Genomic DNA, 19,689 nt, shown 5'->3' with positions numbered 1-19,689 from the left:
CCTACAAAAGGCCATGTTAAGGGCCGTTGGTAGTTTATTATAGATTAGGGTTTTTTTATTTTGGGGTGGTTTTTTTTAAAAACAGGGTATAAGAATAGGAATAATTTTTTTTTTTTTGGATAATTTTTTTTTTTTTTTTTTTTATAATGTTAGTTTTTTATTTTTGTAATTTTAGTGTTAATTATTTTTTGTAATTGTAGTTTTAATTTTTTAGTAATCTTAGTTTTTTTATTTTTAGTAATGTTAGGTTTTATTAGAGTAAGCTTATGTTTTATTTTTATTTCACAGGTAAGTTTGTATTTATTTAAACTAGTTAGTTAGTTAATAATTGTAACTTTAATTAGGTCTATTTTAATTATGTTAAAGTTAGGGGGTGTTAGGTTTAGGGGTTAACATTTAGGTTATTGTGATGTGGGGGCGGCGGTTTATGGGTTAATAGGTTTATTTAGTGTTTTAGTTAGCGTTGGCAATGTGGGTGTATGGCAGTTTAGGGGTTTATAGGTTTAGTAAGTGTGGGCGATGTCGGGGAACTGCGGTTTAGGGGTTAATAAGTTTTGTTAGTGTAGGCGATGTTGGGGAACTGTGGTTTAGGGGTTAATAGGTTTAGTTAGTGTCTGCGATGTCAGGGAACTGCGGTTTAGGGGTTAATAAGTTTAGTTAGTATTGGCAATGTTTGGGAACGGCGGTTTAGGAGTTAATAGGCTTATTTATTGTTTTAGTTAGTATCGGCGATGTCGGGGAACTGCGGTTTAGGGGTTAATAGGTTAAGTTAGTGTCGGGGAACGGCGGTTTAGGGGTTAATAGACTTATTTAGTGTTGGCGATGTGGGGGGCGGTTTAGGGTTCAATAAGTTTAGGAAGTGTTGGCAATGTGGGGGGACAGCGGTTTAGGGGTTAATTGCTTTATTTAGTGTCGGCGATGTGTTTTGCGGTGGCGGTTTTAGATAATTTTGTTTTGGCAATCACCGGCATATTAGTTATGTTAAGTTAAATTGTTTTTTCAGATCAATTCTTTATTCATATGTATTATTCTATTCTAAACTTCAGAATAGAATAATGCATATGAATAAAGAATGGATCCGAAAAAACGAACGGATCCGAAAAAAACAATTTAACTTAACATAACTAATTTGCTGAAGCAATTTTTTTTAAACTTAACTAAACTAATTTGCCGAAACGAAATTATTTATTTAACTAAAGGAAAACAAAACAAAACGAAATTTTTAGTGTTGCACATGTCTAATTGGTATATTTGTATCTATTATGTATCAATTTACTAAATTCCCTACCACATGTTAAATCGAATATTACATTCTAATTCAATTTCTAATGTGGATATTTAAACTAATAATGAACATTCGAAATGAAAGTAACATTTAAAAAAACGGAAATAACATTCGCTTACTGAATTTTAATGGATTTTCATTTTTAGCAACATTTGATTGCCCAAAACAAATGCCCACAGGACTATTTGTTCTACCAAACAAATTATACTTTTAGCACATTTGTCCATCCCTAATAACAAGGCAACATTTTTGTTCTGCACCTTTTTCCCCTCGGATGGACTGGGGGCAGTGACTAATCTATATTTTAAATCAATGAAGCTCCCATACATTTAACTAATAGTTTGCATTGGTCCCAATATCATCTCAACTTTTACTTGTTTCCCTGTATGTCCCATGGCTCTGTCCCTGCAGTGACTGATTATCATTTATTTTTTTGCATGTGGTAGACTCTCTGAATTATTATTATTATTATTATCGGTTATTTGTAGAGCGCCAACAGATTCCGCAGCGCTATAAACAAATGCGGAGTACAACAAAACAATTATAGGGATCAAATGGGTAGGTGGCCCTGCCAAGAGTTGCACTGTTGTAGTCAGCTCTTAAAGGGACATAATACTCATATGCTAAATCACTTGGAACTGATGCAGTATAACTGTATGAAATGAAGATAATCCAGCACCAGCTTAGAACCCCAAGATAGAGGGTACTCCTTTGGAGTGACTGCCACACTCCCAGCAATAGAGTATGAAGAAGAAAAATAAGGGTAACTCCTCTTGTTAAAAATCCCAAAATATTTATTAGACAGGATCAGACACAAAACACCACAACGTTTCGGGGTCAGTACCCCTTAGTCATGTGATGAGTATAACTGTAAACAGCTGACAGAAAAATATCACCTGGGCATCTCTATGTAAAAAAGGAAGATATTTTACCTCACAATTTCCTCAGCTCAGCAGAGTAAGTTCTGTGTAAAAAGGTATACTTCAGCTGCAGGTAAAAAAAATAAAAAAATGAAGAAACGAACAGTAGCCAATCAGCATCAGCAGTGCTGAGGTCATGAACTCTTTTACTGTTATCTCATGAGATTTCACTTAACTCTCATGAGATTTCATTGTAAACTTCCTACACTGAATTGGGAAATAACATGAGAGTGCACGAGGCTCATCCCTTCGGCTGTCCCGGGACAGACATACTGATATGCTGCTTAGAAGTCCTTTACAATGGGATGTGGATACTGAGAAACTTTTGAGGTAAAATATCTTTCTTTTTACATAGAGATGTTCAGGTGATATTTTCTAGTCAGCTTTTTACAGCTATGCTGCATCACTTTCAAGCGTTTAAACATTTGGGTATTATGGCCCTTTAAGAAGGTGATCTACAAACAGCTGAACTCTTAGGCTTACATGCTAAGGGGTTTCAGGGGATAGTGATGGAGGAGAGGAACTGGTATAAAGCAGTGACGTGCAGTGAGGTCAGAGGCTGGTGAGGCACTAGATATGATACGCCAGAGAAACACATGTACAGAGGGCCGCATGTACCCCCAACAGGGCAGGTTTAAATGATAGCTGAACCAGTGCACAGGTGACATAATCAGGTGATGGGTGAGAGCAAGTTAGTAACCACTGAGTTACTGATCAGCTGATTACTTCACCTGTGTGCACTGATTCAGCTATAATGAAAACCTGGCCTGTTGGGAGTACTTGAGGGCCATTGTTGAGAAACACTGCACTAGAGCACCAGCTCATCGGAAATGTATTGATTACCTGGAGAATAAAGCACACATACTCTGCTCACTGACACCCACACACACTCTGCTCACATACACACTCACACAATTCTGTGGCACAGTGCAAGTTACTAAGCAATTAGAATGATACACAATCTCTTCTCTACTCACTACTGTATTGTAAAAATAGAAATAATTTACCATACAAGTTTTACACAAAGGACAAGTTATCAATACTGCCAACACAGCTGCTGCAATATGGTGTTCAAGAAACGCACGTGCACATCCCACTTGGGTATGCTTTTCAACAAAGGATACCAAAGGATACCAAAAGAATGAAGTACATAATAATAAAAGTAAAATAGAAAGTTTATTTATTTATTTTTTGTGTGCAATTTCTATCTGAATGATGGAAATGTAATTATGACTTTCATGTTCCTTTCAAAAACTAATTTGATTTGCTGACATGGGGCCAGTAACAGTTGATGTTAATTCTCAAAATATAAATAACTAGAAAAGTCTATTAAAATAGCATGCTCTACCTCAATCATGAAAGTTTAATTTTCTCCCTTTGACTATGTGTTTAACCAGTTACTTTACAGTGGCATTATTTCTAAAAAAATTTAACTGCAATAATTGCATATATTTTTTAAATGACTCATTATCTCCTTTTTATTAATATAAACTTGTATAAAAGCAGCACATATTAAAAACACAATGCAACAGCTTTCAATTGATTTGTGAATTACAAGTTAACAGCAGTCTTTAAATAAATGGAGACACAGAGAAAAATAAAATAGATACTGCATCCTCTGACTGAACAGACATAACATATATGGAGTTTGTACCTAATTAAATCAAATAACCATGAAAATGGAGGCTTAGCAATATTCAATGTCAAAAACTTTAATTTACTAACGCCTAGATTTGGAGTTCTGCGTTAGCCGTCAAAACCAGCGTTAGAGGCTCCTAACGCTGGTTTTGGGCTACCGCTGGTATTTAGAGTCGTGTAGGTAAGGGTCTAACGCTCACTTTGCAGCCGCAACTTTTCCATACCGCAGATCCCCTTACGCCATTTGCGTATCCTATCTTTTCAATGGGATCTTTCTAACGCCGGTATTTAGAGTCTTGGCTGAAGTGAGCGTTAGAAATCTAACGACAAAACTCCAGCCGCAGAAAAAAGTCAGGAGTTAAGAGCTTTCTGGGCTAACGCCGGTTCATAAAGCTCTTAACTACTGTGCTCTACAGTACACTAACACCCATAAACTACCTATGTACCCCTAAACCGAGGTCCCCCCACATCGCCGCCACTATAATCATTTTTTTTAACCTCTAATCTGCCGACCGCACACCGCTGCAACCTACATTATCCCTATGTACCCCTAATCTGCTGCCCCTAACACCGCCGACCCCTATATTATATTTATTAACCCCTAATCTGCCCCCACAACGTCGCCGCCACCTACCTACAATAATTAACCCCTAATCTTCTGACCGGACCTCACCGCTACTATAATAAAGTTATTAACCCCTAATCCGCCTCACTCCCGCCTCAATAACCCTATAATAAATAGTATTAACCCCTAATCTGCCCTCCATAACATCACCGACACCTAACTTCAAGTATTAACCCCTAATCTGCCGAACGGACCTCGCTGCTACTCTAATAAATGGATTAACCCCTAAAGCTAAGTCTAACCCTAACCCTAACACCCCCCTAAGTTAAATATAATTTTTATCTAACAAAATAAATTAACTCTTATTAAATTAATTAATCCTATTTAAAGCTAAATACTTACCTGTAAAATAAACCCTAATATAGCTACAATATAACGAATAATTATATTGTATCTATTTTAGGATTAATATTTATTTTACAGGCAACTTTGTAATTATTTTAACCAGGTACAATAGCTATTAAATAGTTAATAACTATTTAATAGCTACCTAGTTAAAATAATTACAAAATTACCTGTAAAATAAATCCTAACCTAAGTAACAATTAAACCTAACACTACACTATCAATAAATTAATTAAATAAAATACCTACAATTATCTACAATTAAACCTAACACTACACTATCAATAAATTAATTAAATAAAATACCTACTATTATCTACAATTAAATAAACTAACTAAAGTACAAAAAATAAAAAAAGAACTAAGTTACAAAAAATAAAAAAAATATTTACAAACATTAGAAAAATATTACAACAATTTTAAACTAATTACACCTACTCTAAGCCCCCTAATAAAATAACAAAGCCCCCCAAAATAAAAAAATTCCCTACCCTATTCTAAAATTAAAATAGAAAAGCTCTTTTACCTTACCAGCCCTTAAAAGGGCCTTTTGCGGGGCATGCCCCAAAGAAAACAGCTCTTTTGCCTGTAAAAAAAAACCCATACAATACCCCCCCAACATTACAACCCAGAAGAGGAGATCAGGACCGGTAGACATCTTCATCCAAGCGGCATCTTCTATCTTCTTCCATCCGATGACGAGCGGCTCCATCTTCAAGACCTCCGGCGCGGATCCATCCTCTTCTTCCGACGTCCTAACACAGAATGAAGGTTCCTTTAAGGGACGTCATCCAAGATGGCGTCCCTCGAATTCCGATTGGCTGATAGGATTCTATCAGCCAATCGGAATTAAGGTAGGAAAATTCTGATTTTAGGGGCAGCAGATTAAGGGTACCTATACATAGGTATAATGTAGGTTGCGGCGGTGTACGGAGCGGCAGATTAGGGGTTAAAAAAATATGCAGGTGTCAGCGATAGTGGGGGCGGAAGATTAGGGGTTAATAAGTGTAAGGTTAGGGGTGTTTAGACTCGGGGTACATGTTAGGCTGTTAGGTGCAGACTTAGGAAGTGTTTCCCCATAGGAAACAATGGGGCTGCGTTAGGAGCTGAACGCTGCTTTTTTGCAGGTGTTAGGTTTTTTTCAGCTCAAACGGCCCCATTGTTTCCTATGGGGAAATCGGGCACAAGCACGTTTTTTAAGCTGGCCGCGTCCGTAAGCACCGCTGGTATTTAGAGTTGCAGTGGCGGTAAATTATGCTCTACGCTCCTTTTTTGGAGCCTAACGCAGCCCTTCTGTGAACTCTAAATACCAGCGGTATTTAAAAGGTGCGGGGAAAAAAAAGCATGCGTAGCTAACGCACCCCTTTGGCCGCAGAACTCCAAATCTAGCCGCAAATGTGGACACTGCACAATTAACTTCAAACTCTGAGTTTTAAATTTTGGATTTAACTTTGAATTGACCCTTTGACTTCCTGTCAGTATTGGGTTATGCTCACTTACTGCTCCCCCCTGTTAATGAGCTGTATCTGAACACAATTTGTGAATCACAAGAGATGTAGAATACTACTTTACTCTTCTGCTTGGTGTCATCTGTTCTTAGGTTACCTCAGCTTCCAGTTGTGTCACATGACTCTGCTCACTGCATCCTCCTTCTGATTAATTTATATATCCTTCACTTGCTAGGAGGCATCAAGAGGGGTGCCTCCTATTGGTCCCAATTTTTGCTGCTAATATATTGACAGAACACAGGTGGCGCTGCAGCACAGCTTTTCCTTTGACCCATGTACTGCAATGGAGAGAAGCGTTCCTGTACCTGCCTCTCCATAGCATTACATGGGGGGGGGGGAATATTTTTTTTTAGACTTTTTTTTTTGTTTTAATTAAAATTTAATTAAGCTTTGGCTACATATGGCAGGGTAGGCACTGTCTCCCCTGCCTTCTATGAGTGCACGTCCCTGGTATAAAGAAAGGTTAGCGTAGGTTGTATGTATCCCTGAACAGTAAAGTCTTTAGGGAGCGCTTGAAGCTTTCAAAACTAGGGGAGAGTCTTGTGGAGCGAGGCAGAGAGTTCCACAAGATGGGAGCCAGTCTGGAGAAGTCCTGTAAATGGGAGTGTGATGAGGTAACAAGAGAGGAGGAGAGAAGGAGGTCATTGCAGAGCAAAGGGGACGGGAGGGAGAGTATCTGGATACAAGGTCTGAGCTATAGGGGGGAGCAGTGCAGTTAAGGGCTTTGTATGTCAGAGTGAGAATTTTGTGTTTGATCCTAGAGGCAAGAGGAAGCAAGCCAGTGAAGGGATTGGCAGAGAGGAGCAGCAGATGAAGAGCGACTTGTAAGGAAGATGAGCCTGGCAGAGGCATTCATTATGGATTGTAAAGGAGCTAGGCGGCAGGTGGGGAGACCAGTGAGGACAGAATTGCAGTAATCGAGGTGGGAAAGGATGAGAGAGTGGATTAAAATCTTAGTTGTGTCTTGTGTAAGGAAGTGTCTAATTTTAGAGATGTTTTTAAGGTAGAAGCGGCAGGCTTTAGCCAAGGACTGAATGTGAGGAGTGAAAGAAAGATCTGAGTCAAATGTGACCCCGAGACTTCGGGCATGCGGGGTAGGGGTAATGATGGAGTTGTCGACAGTTATAGAGAGATTGGGGGTGGAGATTTTAGAAGAAGGGGGGAAAAATAAGGATCTCAGTTTTGGAGAAATTTAGCTTGAGGTAGTGAGAGGACATCCAGGAAGAAATGTGAGAAAGACTGACACGGGTTAGCAAGGAAGGAGATAGGTCTGGTGCAAGGAAATAGATTTGGGTGTCATCGGCATACAAATGATATTGGAAACCGTGGGACTTTATTAAGGAACCTAGTGATGACGTGTAGATTGAGAAGGGGACCAAGGACAGAGCCTTGCGGTACTCCGACAGAAAGTGGTGACGGGGCAGAGGAGGCCCCAGAGAAAACTACACTAAAGGTACGGTTTGACAGGTAGGAAGAGAGCCACGACAGGGCTGTGTCACAGATGCCGAAGGATTGGAGGGTTTGGAGCAAAAGAGGGTGGTCAACAGTGTGAAAGGCTGCGGACAGATCAAGGAGGATAAGCAGAGAAAAGTGACTTTTTGATTTTGCTGTAAGTAGGTCGTTGGCAATTAACAATTAACAATTGCTGTCTCTGTAGAGTGATGGGGAGTGATGGGGACGAAATCCAGATTGCAGTGGGTCAAGGAGGGAGTTTGATGTAAGGAAAATGGGATAGGCGAGCATATACTAGTTTTTTAAGAAGCTTTGAGGCAAGAGGGAGGGAAATAAGGCGGTAGTTGGATGGGGAGGTAGGATCAACGGAAGGTTTTTTGAGGATAGGTGTGACCAGTGCATGTTTCAGAGATGAGGGAAATATACCAGTGCTGAGGGAGATGTTGAAAATGTGTGTAAGTATAGGGGTAATGGTAGCAGAGAGGGAGAGGAGTAGCTGTGAGGGGATAGGGTCAAGGGGACAGGCAGTGAGGTGAGAGCGCAGTATAAGTGCCAAAACTTCTTCCTCAGTAACAGGGGAGAATGAGCTTAGTTTAAGGTTATGTGGGTTGTGGTTGATTGAGAGCATTTGAGGGGGTGAGAGAATGGAATTATGTTGAGAGCTGTAAATGAAGTGGCTGGCAAAGTCTTGAGCTGACAGAGAAGTTGTATTAGGATGTGGAGGAGGGCGGAGGAGAGTAATGAAAGTGGAGAACAGACGTTTTGGATTTGAAGAAAGATTAGAGATGAGTAGAGAAGTAGTGTTGCTTATGGAGATTAAGGGTAGAATAGTAGGAGTTCAAGATAAGACTATTATTTGTGCAGAAATTTTAACACAATATTAATATTAGCTCCCTTATTAATGGTTTTACCACCCATTTCCTAAATCTGTGGCCAGAAAGAAGAATGTAAAGTGACGCCTGTGACAACTTGGTCTTCCACCCTTTGTGCAACAGGCTTTAGTCTGCAAATGTAACGGTAAGACACTGTGGGTGGAGTTTTACCGTCAATAAAAGGTGAGAGGGGGAGGGCTTGTTAATAAGGCACACAAAGCTCTGTAAGCTGCAAAAGTATTTAGCTGTAACTAGTGTGTGTGTGTGTGGGGGGGGCAGATAAAATGCTCGACCCTGTGGACATCCTTGTGATGATGTTAAAGGGGTAGAAAAGAATCCAAGAAAATGTAGCGATGGGGGAGGGGCGGTGAGCAAGACAAGCCAACTGAGGCCTAGTTTCCATTGAGGTGGAAATTCAGCAGAGAATAAAACAGAGGAAATACAGGGAAACTAAGCAACAACAAAGCAAAATAAATAACATTAAATGAAATTGGAAAAGATGTAAAAAGCAAAAATACAGTTTATTAGAAAAATACTAGAAATATGAGAGAATTATAATTAAAATGAATTACTGTAAAGAGAGTACTTAAAGGGCCATGATACCCACATTTTTTCTTTCATGATTTAGAAAGAGAATGCATTTTTAAACATCTTTCTAATTTACTTCTATTATCTAATTTGTTTTATTCTCTTGATATTCTTTGCTGAAAAGCATATCTAGATATGCTCAGTAGCTGCTGATTAGTTGCTGCACATAGAAGTCTCATGTGATTGGCTCACCCATGTGCATTGCTTTTTCTTCAAATAAGGATATCTCAAAAATGAAGCAAAATAAATAATAGAAGTAACTTGTAATGTTGTTTAAATTTGTATGTTCTATCTGAATCATGAAAGAAAGATTTTGGGTTTAGTGGCCCTTTAACTTGCCTGGAATAGCTTTATGGACTTCTCTGATTGGTCTATGTTGTTCATTCCAAATATTTTTTTCCCTTGGTCACTGTATTACTGAATGTTTTAATAGTGGCTAAGTTAAAGTTTCTTGTATATGATCTAGTCTATTTTTTAACACAGAAAACTCTAAAGAAATGCTACAAATCCTAACATTGGAGATATAAATTACAATGATTTCAGTCATTATTACAAACCTTTATGATCTTTGATAAACTTACTAATGGCCAATCCAGGAAAGAGGAAAAGAAAATTAAAAGGGCCTTATTTATGAGGGTCTGATGAGTGTTAATTGGTTATGATTTGACATGTGTGTATATATATATAAATCAATGTAAATATTTGCATAGAAAATTAATACATCTAGGCAAGTATCCCTGCTTGCTTTTCCCCAGAAATTCTTAATATACAATGTTTCCAATGCACGAGAGAATTGTGGGTAAGATATGCAAATTAGATATGCAAATTATCCGTTTTTTTGCTTCAAAAATACTGTTTTGACACAGCGATCCTTTTAAACAGGATTATGACAGCAAACCAGAAATCCCTCACTAGACAAGCCTGTTTCGTTCTTTTTGGAACTCATCAGTAGGAGATAGATTTCTGGTTGCTGCATTGGAAAAGCTATTTTCATGGTAAACCAAACTTCATTAAAATTATGGGGGGAGATAAAAAGCTGAAATTAAAATCCTCCATGTCTCAAAATTAAATCAATGTAAATATTTGCATAGAAAATGAATACATCTAGGCAAGTATCCCCACTTGCTTTTCCCCAGAAATTCTTAATATACAATGTTTCCAATGCACGAGAGAATTGTGGGTAAGATATGCAAATTAGATATGCAAATTATCCGTTTTTTTGCTTCAAAAATACTGTTTTGACACAGCGATCCTTTTAAACAGGATTATGACAGCAAACCAGAAATCACTCACTAGACAAGCCTGTTTCGTTCTTTTTGGAACTCATGAGTAGGAGATAGATTTCTGGTTGCTGCATTGGAAAAGCTATTTTCATGGTTAAACCAAACTTCATTAAAATTATGGGGGGATACTTGCCTAGATGTATTAATTTTCTATGCAAATATTTACATTGATTTAATTTTGAGACATGGAGGATTTTAATTTCAGTTTTTTATCTCCCCCCATAATTTTAATGAAGTTTGGTTTAACCATGAAAACAGTATTTTTGAAGCAAATAAACTGAGAATTTGCATATCTTATCCACAATTCTCTCGTGCATTGGAAACATTGTATAATAAGAATTTCTGGGGAAAAGCAAGCGGGGATACTTGCCTAGATGTATTCATTTTCTATGCAAATATTTACATTGATTTAATTTTGAGACATGGAGGATTTTCATTTCAGTTTTTTATCTCCCCCCATAATTTTAATGAAGTTTGGTTTAAACTGTATTTTTGAAGCAAAAAAACTGAGAATTTGCATATCTAATTTGCATATCTTACCCACAATTCTCTCGTGCATTGGAAACATTGTATATTAAGAATTTCTGGGGAAAAGCAAGCGGGGATACTTGCCTAGATGTATTAATTTTCTATGCAAATATTTACATTGATTTAATTTTGAGACATGGAGGATTTTAATTTCAGTTTTTTATCTCCCCCCATAATATATAACTTAAAAGGACAGTCTAGTCAAAATTAAACTGCCATGATTCAGATAGGCCATGCAATTTTAAACAACTTTCCAATTCACTTTTATAATCAAATTTGCTTTGTTCTCTTTGGTATTTTTAGTTGAACGCTAAACCTAAGTAGTCTCATGTGCTAATGTCTAAGCTCTTGAAGGCAGCCCCTTGTCTCAATGCATGTGACAGTTTTCACAGCTAGAGGGCGTTAGTTCACGTGTGCCATATAGATACCATTGTGCCCACTCCCGTGGAGTTATTTATGTGTCAGCACTGATTGGCTAAAATGCAAATCTGTGAAAAGAACTGTGATAAGGGGAAGTCTGCAGAGGCTTAGATACAAGGTAATTACAGAGGTAAAAGCTATATTAATATAACCGTGTTGGTTATGCAAAACTGGGAAATGTGGTAAGAAAGGGATTATCAGTTTTTTAAAAAAAATATATAATTCTGGAGAAGATTGTTCCTTTAAATAGGAACAATATGCAATAAACAATAACATGGCCTGAACTTTCTTATTATACATTTACACATTATATATTTACACATTATATATTTACACACCAGTATAATAACAGTTGCAATATTTATATCACAATTATCTTTATTAGTATTATCTACACAAAGTGACCTCTAGCATAAAATATTGGATATACTTTAATATTTGTTGTTTCTGATGCTGTTGTCTTACTTCCTTTAACAACAAGAAGTTGCAAACCTCATAGAGCAATACAGACACGAAAAGTCTCATAACTTCATAATGCTGACACAGTTTTGTCTCCACAAACCCTTCAGCACACATATACATAAACCTCAAGCTGCTGTTCTAGATAATAATATTGTCTCACTTTGCTCCTATTTCACATGTTAAAGGGACACTAAAAAATAAATAAGTAAAAATAAACTTTCATGATTCGGAAAGATCATGCACTTTTAAGAAACTTTCCAAATGACTTCCATTATCAAATTCTGCACAGTTTTTTTTATATTCACACTTTCTGAGACACCAGCTTCTATTGAGCATGTGCAACAAGCTCACAGGGTATATGTATACTAGCCTGTGGTTGGCTGATGACTGTCACATGATACAGGGAGCCGGCAATAAATGCATTTGTCAGAATTTTTTTTTAACTTATTGTATATTCAGAGTAAGTGCTATTGCATTGTCTTTTTATTATGCACTTTTTATATTATGCAATTCTACTGTATTTAACGGTGCTTTAGTGTAAGCTGTCTACAACGTAGAAAAAGTATTGCATGACTTTTTTTTTTTTTTGGAAATGTCTAAATTTCACTGAAGCACCTTAATGTGAAGATCAGCTTTTATGTGTAGGAAATGGTTGCAAATGAATGCATGACATAATTTGGTTTAAATTAAACAACAATCCTTGCTTAAAGGGATATGAAACCTAACATTTTTCTTTTGTGAATCAGTTTCCAATTTACTTCTATTACCAAATTTGCTTAGTTCTCATAATATTCTGTGTTAAAGAGATATCTATGTAGGTATCTGGAACACTACAAGGCAGGAAAAAGTGCTGCTATCTAGTGCTCTTGCAAATTCATAACATTCTTGCAAAACTGCTGCCATATAGTGCTCCAGAAATGGTCTGGCTCCTAAACATACCTTCCTGCTTTTCAACAAAAGATACCAAGTGAACAAAGAAAAAATGATAATAGAATTAAATAAGTAAATTAGAAAGTTGTTTAAAATCACATGTTCTATCTGAATCATGAAATAAATAATTTGGGTTTTATATCCCTTTAATCCAAATCCTAGCCCTTATGGGCATTAATACTGATGAGGCAGCATTTGGAACACAATATTGTTGTAGGGAACATGTTGATGGATACATTTACCAGGAGCCCTATTCGGAGGGCCACGTGTAATGTCCTCCATCGTCTCCAATTCTACTTGGAATGCAAAGTCTTCTTTACTGAGCTATGCTCTTTACTATCAGGGTTTTAATGTATTTCTACCCTGTATACTTGTTTTGCCAAAACTGTAATTGTTTGTGCATCTGGACAGCAGCAGACAACTGAAGATATAAATATACAGCAGTAAGTCATTTAGTTTAGAGGCCCTGCCTGCATGTTCCTGGGTTCTAAAACATTCCAATTGTATGAAGGACATTGGACATTTCCCTATCTGGCCTGAGCTTACTGATGAAATATACCCTAGCAAGTACCCAGTTGCATGGAATAGTGTGTTATAAAATACAATTACCCATGATCCTATGCAACAATCACCAATCATCATAAAGAGAGACATAACTAAAGCATAGTTGCAGAACTGTTTCTAGTAAAGGGACATTACAGCCAAAATTGGAATCCACATGGATGCCTTTCAGTTTTGGATAGAAGCATTTTTGTGATATACATGAATTAGCAATAATGCATCTAATAAAAGCTATAGCTGTTTCAAAAGTGTATTTAAGTATGCACCGTGCACCAGCATTTTAAACGCAGCACTTACTCAGAGAGTTTAAGGTGCTTGTACCACCTGGTACTCAATTTGTTAATTGCTGACATGATTACAAGCCTCACTGATGCTCTGAGCAGCTGCAGTATTTAAAATGCTGGTGCACTGAGAATATCTAACTATGTTTCACATGCACATGCAGATTTTTTTTTTAACACTAAAACAGTGATAACTTTTATTAGAATATTTTTTGCCAATACAAGTATATTGCAAGATTGTATTGTATTGAAGATGTAATTCTTCTATGTGCATTAAACATTTGACCAGAATGCCCCTTTAAAGGGACAGTAAAGTAAAAAAAAAGCTTTCATGATTTAAATAGAGCATGTAATTTTAAACAACTTTCCAGTTTACTTTTATTACCAATTTTGCTTTGTTCTCTTGGTATTCATAGTTGAAAGCTAAATCTAGGAGGTTCATATGCTAATTTCTTAGGCCTTGAAGACTGCCTCTAATCTGAAAGCATTTTGACAGTTTTCCCCCACTAGAGGGCGTTAGTTCATGTGTAGTGATGTCGCGAATAGTTCGCCGGCGAATAGTTCCCGGCGAAAATAGTATGTTCGCGTTCGCCGCGGCGGGCGAACATATGCGATGTTCGATCCGCCCCCTATTCGTCATCATTGAGTAATACTTTGACCCTGTACCTCACAGTCAGCAGGCACATTCCAGCCAATCAGCAGCAGACCCTCCCTCCCAGACCCTCCTAACTCCTGGACAGCATCCATTTTAGATTCATTCGGAAGCTGCATTGTTAGTGAGAGGAGGGACAGTGTAGCTGCTGCTGATTGAATAGGGAAATCTATAGCTAGGCTAGTGTATTCAGTGTCCACTACAGTCCTGAAGGACTCATCTGATCTCTGCTGTAAGGACAGCACCCCAAAAATCCCTTTTTAGGCCTAGAACATCTGCTTTTTTTTTTTCCTGTGTAATCTAATTGCAGTTGCCTGCCTGCCTGCCAGCGTGTGTCAGGCTCACAGCGTATACTGTGCCCACTTGCCCAGTGCCACCACTCATATTTGGTGTAACAGTAGTGTAGATTTAAAAAAAACAACACTTTTTTGACTGTGTTAAATAATAGCAGTCAGTTTCCTTCACACGTGTGCGTTTCAGTGCCTGCTTGCCAGGGCACAGTGTCACCCCAGTGCAACTCATATCTGGTGTAACAGTAGTGTAGATTTAAAACAACAACACTTTTTTGACTGTGTTAAATAATAGCAGTCAGTTTCCTTCACACGTGTGCGTTTCAGTGCCTGCCTGCCAGGGCACAGTGTCACCCCAGTGCAACTCATATCTGGTGTAACAGTAGTGTAGATTTAAAAAAAAAAACACTTTTTTGACTGTGTTAAATAATAGCAGTCAGTTTCCTTCACACGTGTGCGTTTCAGTGCCTGCCTGCCAGGGCACAGTGTCACCCCAGTGCAACTCATATCTGGTGTAACAGTAGTGTAGATTTAAAAAAACAACACTTTTTTGACTGTGTTAAATAATAGCAGTCAGTTTCCTTCACACGTGTGCGTTTAAGTGCCTGCCAGGGCACAGTGTCACCCCAGTGCAACTCATATCTGGTGTAACAGTAGTGTACATTTAAAAAAAAAAACACTTTTTTGACTGTGATAAATAATAGCAGTCAGTTTCCTTCACACGTGTGCGTTTAAGTGCCTGCCTGCCAGGGCACAGTGTCACCCCAGTGCAACTCATATCTGGTGTAACAGTAGTGTACATTTAAAAAAAAAAACCACTTTTTTGACTGTGTTAAATAATAGCAGTCAGTTTTCTTCACACGTGTGCGTTTAAGTGCCTGCCTGCCAGGACACAGTGTCACCCCAGTGCAACTCATATCTGGTGTAACAGTAGTGTACATACCTGATGTTTTAAAGCACGTTATTCCAAACAATTTAGGAATGTTAGGTGATTTATGCCCTTTATGGATTAAAACCAGACTCTGCATCAACTATGTAATTTTCCATGGGAGTTTTGCCATGGATCCCCCTCCGGCATGCCACAATCCAGGTGTTAGTACCCTTGAAACAACTTTTCCATCACTATTGTGACCAGAAAGAGTCCCTGTGGGTTTTAAAATTCGCCTGCCTATTGAAGTCTATGGCGTTTCGGCCGGTTCGCCCGTTCGCGAACAGTTGTGGAAGTTTGCGTTCGCCGTTCGCAAACGCAAAATTTTAGGTTTGCGACATCACTATTCATGTGTTTCATATAGATAACATTGAGCTCAAGCACGTAAAGCTCTTAGGAGTCAGCACTGATTGGCTAAAAATGCAAGTCAGTCAAAAAAACTGAAATAAGGGGGCAGTTTGCAGAGGCATAGATACAAGGTAATCACAGAGGCAAAAAGTATATTATTATAACTGTGTTGGTTATGCAAAATTGGGGAATGGGTAATAAAGGGATTATCTACATTTTTAAACAAAAATAATTCTGTTGTTTACTGTCCCTTTAAGTTCAGAGCCATCAAACTCCTGCTGCTCATAATTAAAGTGTCTCAAGCAATAAGGCTACATTTCAGTTTTGAATTGAAGCATTTTTGCACTTTACATGTATTAGCAAAAATGCTTCTAATAAAATATGTAACTGTTTCAAAACGGAATTAAAGGGACATAATACTCATATGCTAAATCACTTGAAACTAATGCAGTATAACTGTAAAAAGCTGACAGGAAAATATCACCTGAGCATCTCTATGTAAAAAAGGAAGATATTTTACCTCACAATCTCCTCAGCTCAGCAGAGTAAGTTCTGTGTAAAAAGTTATACTCAGCTGTTGCCCAGCTGCAGGTAAAAAAAAAAAAAATATGAAGAAATTAACTGCAGCCAATCAGCATCATCAGTGCTGAGGTCATGACCTGTTTTACTGTGATCTCATGAGATTTAACTTTTCTCTCATGAGATTTCATAGTAAATTTCCTTACACTGAATAGGGAAATAACATGAGTGTGCATGAGGCTCCCTCCCTTGCAGGTCCTGGGACAGACATAATGATTTGCTGATTTAAGTCCTTTACAATGGGGGTGTGAATACTTAGGACATTTTAAGGTAAAATATCTTTCTTTTTTATATAGAGATGTTCAGGTGATATTTTCTATTAATCTTTTTACAGCTATGCTGCATCACTTTCAAATGTTTCAACATTTAGGTATCATGTCCCTTTAAGTAGGCTCTGTGCATCAGCATTTTAAACACAATCTTTGCTCAGATAGCCTAAGGTGCTTGTACCATGTGGTAATGACTCAATTTGTTAATTTTTGACATGATATAAGCCCTACTGGCGTTCTGAGCAGCTGCAGTATTTAAAATGCTTGTGCACTGAGAATATCTAGCTATGCTTCACATGCACATGCAGAGAAAAATGTAATAACTTTTATTAGAAGTATTTTGCTAGTACATGTATATTGCAAATATGTTTCTATTTAAAAATGTAATTCATCAATACACATTTAAATATTGACTGGAATGTCCCTTTAAGCACTGTAAGGCAACAGTGCTTGCAATAGTTTTTGTAACAATTTTATACATTGTTGCAAGCACTGAAGGGATGTAATGCTCAAGACCTAAGCATGTTCATATCTAGGTATGCTTTTCAACAAAGGATACCATTGTTGATGAGGTTATTTTTTTATTCATGATCTTTTTTTTTATAGGGAGGGAATTGTGTAGAAGGTGGATTACTGATGGGTGGATCAACCCCAAGATTAATTCATCTGAGAGGATGAGGCCAGGACAATTAGAGTGTAGGGTTATGGGCCAGCAAAGTTACAATTAAAATTTAGTGGAATGGATCTGGCCTACGCAGTTGAGCTTAAAGGAACAGTCAACACCAGAATTGTTGTTTAAAAAGATAGCTAATTCCTTTATTACCCATCCCCCAGTTTTGCATAACCAACACAGTTATATTAATGTATGTTTTACCTCTGTGATTATCTTGTATCTAAGTCTCTGCAAACTGCCCCTTATTTCAGTTCTTTTAACAGACTTGCATTTTAGCCAATCAGTGCTGATTCCTAGGTAACTCCATGTGCGTAAGCTCAATGTTATCTATATGACACACATGAACTGGCATCCTTTAGTGGTGAAAAACTATCAAAATGCATTGAGATTAGAGGCAGACTTAAAGATCTAAGAAATTAGCTTATAAACCTACCAAGGTTTAGCTTTCAACGAAGAATACCAAGAGAACAAACAAAATTGTTGATAAAAGTAAATTGGAAAGTTGTTTAAAATGACATGCCCTATTTGAATCATGAAAGTTTTTTTTGGACTTGACTGTCCCTTTAATGTCTGGTGGGGGTCTGGAGTCAGTTGGGTAAGGATTAAAGTGCAGTGGGAAATGATATTAGTATGGCTAGGATTGAAGTTTGGTTAGGGATAAAGTGTCATGGATGGGGGACAGTATGGTAAGGGTTAAAGTGTGGTGAGGAGTTTACGGTTAGGATTAAAAGGCTATTAGACTATTTCCTATATTAGGGTTCATCAGGATCCAGTACTGGGTTATAAAATGCTTTTTATTGGATAATGCTAATTCCTCTTCTTCTGCACCATGCTCAGCTCCTACTGGGGAGATTCTTCAGAGCAATTCTTCCATACAATGGCATGTATTTATCAAGCCGTCAACCGCAAATACGCTGGAATTCCACAGCGTATTTGTGGCGAGGCTGATTCGCCTTAGTTATCAAACCCTACAAACCGGCAAAAGTAGAATTTAGTGACGTAACATACGATCCGCTGGACTCAGTCCGACACAGATCGATGCTTACGTCACTACAGATGTTCCGAACGCAAGTTTGGCACAATCTGACTACTTTTGGAAGTTATCAAATAACTAGCAGGTACGCTCGGCACTTTTCCGGCCCAGCGTACCTGGTTTTCAATCTGCCCGCCCTGGAGGCCGCGGATACCATAGGAATCAATGGGAGTCGGAAAGCAGCGAGAGCTTATGTTCGCTGCTGCCCGATATCCCATTGATTCCTATGGGAATGTCTACACCTAACACCCTAACATGTACCCAGAGTGTAAACACCCCTAATCTGCCCCCCCCTACACCGCCGCCACCTACATTATACTTATTAACCCCTATTCTGCTGCCCCGCCACCGCCGCCACCTACATTACTTATTAACCTCTAAACCGCCGCTCCCGGACCCCGCCGCAACTAAAGTGTTTAACCCCTAAACCGCCACTCCCGAAGGTAAAAAAAAAAGGTAGAAGGTAGAATATTTATTCTACCAAAGAAATGTTAAATGGACAGTCTATAGTCAAAATAAACTGTCATAATTCAGATAGGGCATGTCATTTTTTTTAACAACTTTCCAATTTACTTTTATCATCTATTTTGCTTTGTTCTTTTGGTATTCTTAGTTGAAAGCTAAACCTAGGTAAACTGATATGCTAATTTCTAAGCAATTGAAGACCGCCTCTTATCTGAATGCATGTTGACATTTTTTCACAACTAGAGGTATTTGCTCATGTGTGCCATATAGATAACATTGTGCTCACGCCTGTGCAGTTACCTAGGAGTCAGCACTGATTGGCTAAAATGCTAGTCTGTCAAAAGAACTGAGATAAGGGGGCAATCTGCAGAGGCTTAGATGCAAGGTAATAACAGAGGTAAAAAGTATATTATTATAGCTGTGTTGGTGATGCAAAACTAGGGAATGGTAATAAAGGGATTATCTATTTTTTTTAAAGAATAAAAATGATGGTGTAGACTATCCCTTTAAAATGTGTTTTGCACATACAGCTTCAAAGCTTCTTAATGAGGTTGCTGGGGACATCCATCTGATCAGCGGTTATATTTTATAAAGAATCTTCTCAATTTAAAGGGACATGAAACACATTTTCTTTCTTTAATTTTTCAGATAGAGAATGCAATTTTATTATTTTTAAAAAGTCAAAATAATTGAGTGGAGGCTCAGATAAGGCTTTACAGATTACAGACCTACCTTGAGGGAAAACGTTCAATTC

This window comes from Bombina bombina, chromosome 2 (genome assembly GCF_027579735.1).
Source record: "Bombina bombina isolate aBomBom1 chromosome 2, aBomBom1.pri, whole genome shotgun sequence".
Classification (NCBI taxonomy): domain Eukaryota; kingdom Metazoa; phylum Chordata; class Amphibia; order Anura; family Bombinatoridae; genus Bombina; species Bombina bombina.
Note: the sequence above shows the minus strand (reverse complement) of the source record.